At 44.2% G+C, this 7030-nt stretch overlaps 1 pseudogene; it reads right to left on the bottom strand.

Annotated features, from left to right (window-relative positions):
- Nucleotides 1-6643: 6643 nt before the first annotated feature.
- LOC126485198 (5S ribosomal RNA) lies at nt 6644-6760 on the bottom strand (annotated as a pseudogene).
- Nucleotides 6761-7030: the final 270 nt, after the last annotated feature.

Here is a 7030-nt window from a genome sequence, read left to right as displayed (position 1 = left end):
GTGTACGCTCTTGTTCTTCTCCGGTTCTGAATTGCCCGTTTGAGTTTCTTCAGAGTACTACAGTACCTGTCAGCGTTAATTGTGGGTGCAGTGGGCATAAAGTCGGCCAACAATACCCCTTTCCGATCTCAAAAAACGGTTGTCATGACTTTACCGGCAGATTGTGTTTCTTTGAATTTCTGCGGCTTTGGCGAAGAGGGATGCCGCCATTGGCGTGATTGTTGCTTGGTCTCAGGTGTAAAGTGGTTTGCCCAGGTTTCGTCACCCGTGACAATTGAGCCCAGAAAGTTTTTCTGTTCGGCTGCAAGGCGGTGAAGAAATGCGCGGGAAGCATCAACTCGTTGCCGCATGTGGTCCTCAGTTAGCATGCGTGGCACCCATCTTGCACACACCTTCCTGTAGTTCAATGTTTCCGTTGAAATTCTGTGAGCGGTGCTTCGGTAAACCTCACGAACCAAAGTGCAGAGATCATCCAGGGCGATCCGCCGATCTTCATGCATGCTTTGCTCAACCTTCAACACTGCCTCCTCAGAAATTGACGGTCTCCCGCTCCTTTGTTCGTCCTGAATTTCGGTCCGACCAGCTGCAAACTCTTTACACCACTTACGAACATTTTTGACACCCATGCACGACTCGCCATACACTTCCGTCAATTGGCGATGGATTTCAATCGGCGCAGTGCCCTTTGAGTTCAAAAACCGAATAACTGCGCGCAGTTAACACCTGGCGGTAACATCCAATGGGAGCTCCATTCTCAACGCCTGCCAAGCCAAGTCAAGACTAATTGCCTCATCGCGGCTTGCGCATGTTTACACCCAGCGCGTGAAGCACTCTTCGTAACAGTGTGACCAACTGCCACACAGACAGAGTTCTGTACTTATACAAAAATAGGAGACCTTACTTTTGGGATTACCCTCGTATATTACGACTTTTGAACGCTATTTAGGAAAATACATGGTTCGTTCTCTATCAAAATCTTTCATTTGTTAAGTATATGCCCATCAGTAGTTAGTGCCTTCAGTAATTAGAATCTTTTATATAGCTGGAAGTATTGGCGCTCGCTGAATTGCAGTAGTTCGAGTAACGAAGATTTTGGTGAGGTAAGTGATTCATGAAGGATAGGTTACTGTTGGTCAGGGCTATTCTTTTGTAGGGACTATTAAAAGTCAGATTGCATTGCGCTAAAATATTGTATGTCAGTTTAGAAATGATCAGAATAAGTAAAGAAAAAACTGTCGGAGTACGTTCATTTTTACTCAGCTGTTTCAGTATCAAAGAACGCAGAAGTTTTCCCAGCACAGTCTTTCTTTACATACAGAGGGGAAGTATCAACTGTTCTATGACTGTTTCAGATCAGATATTTATCTCATCAACTTCTGGTTGAGGAACTGAATTAGGCGTCACGAAGTGCAATTATTAGATAACATTTCGAAAGGAAACATAACGAATCCATTATATCACTTAAGCTCATTTGTATTAACGCCTTAACATTACCTTTTTACATTATTCCAAAACAAAAAAAAAGAATTCAGAGTACTGTACGTACGGAACAGTACGTTCGCATTACAATAGCGGCTCGATGTGGCGACAACCAACGTTGTTACAGAGAGTGTACCTACGAAGCATGTTCTGGTACACTTGGTGCCTCTTCAGTTTCTAGTGCAACGGCCAGAACTCGTGCGAGCAGGTCTTCCTCTGTCTCTGCAGGAGTCTCGCAAATTAAACTTCGCTTACGACGCCACAAGAAGCATTCAATAGGACTTAAATCTAGCGATCGCGGTGGCCACATCGGCTGGACCACCTCGACCTAATAGTTTTTCGTCATATGTCAGGTGAGAAATGAGATGGTGCGCCATCATGCTTGAACCACATTTCCTGACGGACGTCCAGTGGCACAGCTTCCAAGAACGGGTCCAATACGTTTTGTAGGAAGATCGAGTATGTAGGGCCACTTAGCTCGAGTGGAGGGAGGTAAGGCCGAATCATATGATCGTCCAGAATACCTGCCCACACATTAATACCAAACCACAGCCAGGCAGAATGTTAAGTTATATAGGGTGACCGTCTGACGTAGTACACGTCCCCGTGTACACGCCATTTCATACCAAGAAAAGCAACTCTGAGACTTTTCTTTTTCCATCGGCAGACGTTAGACATGTGAACTGAAATCGTCGTAGAACAAATACGGTACCTTTCCTGACATGGTTCCTATTCAAAATATCATGTACTCACTCCACTCTACAACTCATGGAAGTTTGTAAAGGGAATTTCTGAACACCCGGTATGTATCCACTCAACGGCTGATTCGTGATATCGTCAGACCACCGTCCAAGACTAGGGAGTAGTGCCGATGTTTGCTACGGAGCTTGTAGGGGGAAAGAGTTGGTGCTGGTAGTTTTATTTAGCACTAAGGACTACAACTCATCTAATTTCAATCCTTCTTCTTTTCTATTAAAGGTTTTTTTGTGCTTTTGAATTTCTATGGTCTCTGTACGCCCTAGCAAAGTTCCTGCTGAAACCACAGTATGGTATACGTAAATGAAATGGGTATCACTGCTGTCAACTGCAGCTGGACGTTAAACGGAATCAGCAGCGACAAGCGAATCCGCTTAATGTCCAGCTGCAGTTGACAGCATTGATCCCCCTTCCATTTACATATAGTGTTTCACAGCTGTGGGATCTGTATGGTGTCTGTTATTTCGAAGAAACAGACATCAGGCATTCATATAAAATCGCATTGTTAGAGAAACGAATTTGATGGTTCCCAGGTTTCGGTACTTGATCTACTACTGCTGATTTATCCGTGATTCCGAGGCGACAATTGCTGTTGAGTTCCTTAAGGTGGGCGTTAACCGTTCTTTTTGTACTTCCTATGTACAATTGACCGCAAACGCAGCGACCGTTGCGTGGATGCATATAAACAGTGCGACTTGCTGAAATTGTAACTGCTTTGTGAGTCCTTAAAGCGTCTGGTGATGTTCCAGCATTGGAAGATGAAATGTTAGGCAGAGAATGATGCATTGGACCACGGCTCAATGACCATAAAACAGATATCAGCAATAACTATTCTATTTTCTTCATAATACGGGATTCGATGTTCAGTACCTGGGTATAAATTCCCTAAAGCAGTACGACGCATTTAAAAAATAAAAATAAGTGAACCATCGCCTTTCAAGGCTACACGTTTTCTGAGCGTCGTCAAATACGAGACATTTATAATTTATTAAAACGGTCTTTGCTTGCTGAATGCCTCTATGAATACTCATAAGAGGAGAACTTGATGGAAATGTCCTGCTTTTTGATATATCAAAATTAAATGTCTTTATTTCGCTGTACTATGAATAGTTTTAATACGGTACTAAAGATGTTATATTAAAACTAATGAAGTGCTTGTTAGAAAAAATGCGTAGGGTAAGAGTCTTCCAATCATGAAGTCACTGGTTCAAATCTCGCTCCTGGTAATTTTTTTCATACGTGTATTTAAATTTCATGATTATTAAAAAATGAAAATGTCAGTTAATAAATACTGAATCATAATTATTAATAAAAATAGCATCATTTATTTTCCGTTACTTTAATAATAACACTAATTTCGTGTGGCTCAATGGCTGTATGCAAGTCTTTCAGCTGCACGTTACTTCACCGACTTGCCGGCCGAAGTGGCCGAGCGGTTCTAGGCGCTACAGTCTGGAACCGCGTGACTGCTACTGTCGCAGGTTCGAATCCTGCCTCGGGCATGGATGTATGTGATGTCCTTAGGTTAGTTAGGTTTAAGTAGTTCTAAGTTCTAGGGGACTGATGACCTCAGATGTTAAGTCCCATAGCGCTTAGAGCCATTTGATCCATTTTGAACTTCACCGACTTGAACATACCCCAGTTATCCTATAAGGAAAATCGCCCCTCCAGTTTAACGCAGAATTCAAATCATGAATCGTTCATGGCGACTGCTCACGTCGTTGAGAGGTGACGGCAACATTAAAGGCTGGCTAAAAATTTCCGTGGTTCGACTGACATTCGATGCTGCGACCCCTGTGTTTTGAGGCACGGAACGAGGCTCGACTGTACCTACTAGTTGCATAAAATGCGATATTCGCGTGAAGTTAAGCTTGGTGCAAAAATGCGAAACATAAAATAGAAAAATAATATGCTTTTTTTAAATATAGAAATTGATCGGCATTGTTGATACATTCATTTGTTTTCGCCTTACACTAAAGCATTCTGGATGCGTATTTCAAATTTTAATTTATTTTCATATAATCAGTAATTAAAATCAAAAATGTGTTATTTATACTAAAAATTATGACTGGATATTTGTTAATAAAACATTACCGTTTGACAACAGATATAGAATTTAAATAAAAGGTAAGTGCTAAAAATGGGGTCGAACAAGCGATTTCTAGATTACAAGACGTGCATACTACGCACCCAACTACCAGCAACTGCAGGACGTATAAAAACATGACTCAGGGACTTTCGGAACTTATTCTTGACATGAAAATTTTACAGAAACTTCATACAAAAACGTGTGCGAAAATTCTACGTTGGCTAGGTATCGTACAAAGATGATACATGTACATGTACACGTACAATAATTGCTGGGAGGGACCACCTCCCGCGTCCATGCATCCCCTGACCCTGTTTTTAATAGCCGAGCGGCGTGGCCGCGCAGTTTGAGGCGTCATGTCACGGACTGCCTCGCTCCTCCCGCCGGAGATTTGAGTCCTCCCTCGGGCATGGCTGTATGTGTCGTTCTTAGTATAAGTTAGTTTAAGTAGTGTGTAAGACTAGAGACCGATGACCTCAGCAGTTTAGTCCCTTAAGAATTCACACCCATTTGAACATTTGTTTTTAATACTTTGCCATACCTAGTGGAAAACTCCTGGTGTTTTCCGTATTGTTCAAATCCGTATTGCATGCGCTGCCTCACAAGATCGAATACACCTATGATTTTAAATCTTTCCAAAGGGGAAAAAAATCTGGATCCAAATTTGACAATTTGATTCAAATCAATTTTTTTTAGACGACAATGACATCATAAAAAAGTTTTCTGTTCCCATTTCTCGAAATAAAGTAATATTAAATTTCGTGGTACACTAACGTTTCTATTTACGCTTACTGGTTAGTTTAGGGGGTTTATGTAAGTGCTACATCGGAACACACAGGTCACCTAATTCCCGTAAATTCCGGGGAAGGGGGTAAAGAGCTCTGACGCCATGTTCAATCACATCCTAAATGTGTTGGGGGGCCATCACATTAATTAGAACTCGCCATTGTGTTCTACGAATCACTCCATCACACTCCTGGCCTTGTGACACGGCGATTTATTTTGTGGAAAAATGGCAATGCCGTCAGGAAATACGATCGTCACGAAGGGGTGTACCTGGTCTGCAGCCCGTGTATGACACACCTTGGCATCATGGTGCCTTGTACGAGCTCCAGTCGACCCATTGTTGCTCATGTGAATGTACTCTAGAGCATAACAGAGCCGTCGGCAGCTTGTCTCCGTCCCGCAGTACAGATATGAAGAAGCTTCCCCTCTGGAAGACGACGGAGTCGCGCTGTCCCATCGACATAATTCAAGAAGGTATCGAGATTCATCAGACCGTGCAAAGCTCTGCCACTTCGCCAAAGTCCAGTGCCGATGGCTACGTGGCCATTTCGGTCATAGTTGGTGATATCATGGTGTTAACCCTGGCACACGTATGCTTCGTTGACTGCGGAGGCTCATCGTTAGAAGTGTTCAGTACACTTTGTGCTCAAACACACTAGTACTCTGCCCAACATTAAAGTGTCTGATGTTAAGTACGCCACAGTTCGCTGTTTTACCACTCTGCCCAGCCTACGACGTCCGACACTTGTAATAAGTGTGGGTGGCCGCACAATCCTATGACGTCTGAACGTGGTTGCAACTCGGTTTCACACGTGCTGAAGACACTCACCACAGCACTCTTTGAACACTCGACAAGTCGTGCAGCTTTGGAAATCCTCGTGCCGAGGCTACGGGTCATCACAATCTGTCCATTTTACACCCGGACAGCATGCTCACTGATAGTACATGCACCGTGCGTGTATCTCATTGGCAGTCATTCCCCGCCAAGTGGCGTTGCTATCGCCTGCACGGGTTTACATCGATAGTAGGACGGTTGTCATAAAGTTCTAGCTGAGCAGAGTACAACTGTTCCAAATCAGTAACCACTCGAGACCGGAAAAGAGTCAACTTGGCTCTTCAGTAGGGCGATGCGAACAGCTACAAAGCACAGGGCGGAATGATACGCGCAGCGAGCCAGGGCGACAGACTCAGCGGCAAAACCTCGCCAGCACGTTATCTCCGCGGTTGCCTGCAGCTGTGCTACCAGTGACACGTCCACGTCGGTGGTTGGCGGGGAATCCGAATCAGTGTCTGATAGAAGAGTATCTCCAGCAAAGGTCCCAATTAAATAAAAAAAAGCGTCTTCAGGCCACGAGTGGCATATCGGGACAATCCGACCGCCGTGTCATCCTCCGAGGAGGATGCGGATAGGAGGGTCGCGTGGTCAGCACACCACTCTCCCGGTCGTTATCATGGTATTCTTGACCGAAGCCGCTACTATTCGGTCGAGTAGCTCCTCAATTGGTATCACGAGGCTGAGTGCACACCGAAAAATGGCAACATCGCATGGCGGCTGGGTGGTCACCCATCCAAGTGCCGGCCACGCCCAACAGCGCTTAACTTCGGTGATCTCACGGGAACCGGTGTATCCACTGCGGCAAGGCCGTTGCCCAATTAAATAAACTACTCCATACAATGGAGCAGGTTAGCTAAATGAGAAAACATAGGAATGTAGTGAATACATTAGGGTCTCAACAACAGTTAGGTCTGTTACTCAGAGGGGGTAGAAGTACGCTACAGACAATCTTTGCACCCGCTACTTCGCTTGCCTAGGCTGTACGGTCTGTAGTGAAATTTTTTTCCCGTTGTAATCGAATTCCTATGATGTTCACAAATTGCAATACCTTGTGAACTGGTAAACCAAACACGAGGTTTCCTAGT

The sequence above is a fragment of the Schistocerca serialis genome, chromosome 6 (assembly GCF_023864345.2).
Source record: "Schistocerca serialis cubense isolate TAMUIC-IGC-003099 chromosome 6, iqSchSeri2.2, whole genome shotgun sequence".
In the NCBI taxonomy this organism is placed as follows: domain Eukaryota; kingdom Metazoa; phylum Arthropoda; class Insecta; order Orthoptera; family Acrididae; genus Schistocerca; species Schistocerca serialis.
The sequence above is the reverse complement of the archived record's forward strand: the minus strand, read 5'-3'. Positions and strand labels throughout refer to the sequence as shown.